The following is a 409-nucleotide window of genomic DNA, read 5'->3' as shown; positions in this document are numbered from 1 at the left end:
TTTCTTCGTGTCAGCGTAGCCCCTCGGCTCGTCTGCGCAACGACTTTTATTTTATGCCTCTTCTGGCAATCCCACCCCATCCGGCTCAAGTATCCTGGATTAGAAAGACTTTCCCCAGAGTCCTTTTCAAAGGGAGCCTCCCACAGACCTTTAAATCCCCCACGTTTTATGGTACAGATATTTAACAGCTCGGAGAGGGGCGGCGGGGGGAGAGCCCGGGGAGCACAGCTCCCAGCCCAGCGGCTGCTCCTCACGCCCATGAGGTTCCTGATGCCACCAGCACCACCAGACCTGGGGTCCTCTCCCACCCAGAGAAGAAGCCAAGCGAGAGAAGGGTTCAGTGAAGTCGCCGGTTTTGCCCTGCACCAGCCTCACCTCCCCCTTTCTAGGCCTTCCCCCCCAAAAATAA

This window comes from Calidris pugnax, unplaced genomic scaffold (genome assembly GCF_001431845.1).
Source record: "Calidris pugnax isolate Ruff unplaced genomic scaffold, ASM143184v1 scaffold320, whole genome shotgun sequence".
Taxonomy (NCBI): Eukaryota; Metazoa; Chordata; class Aves; order Charadriiformes; family Scolopacidae; genus Calidris; species Calidris pugnax.
Note: the sequence above shows the minus strand (reverse complement) of the source record.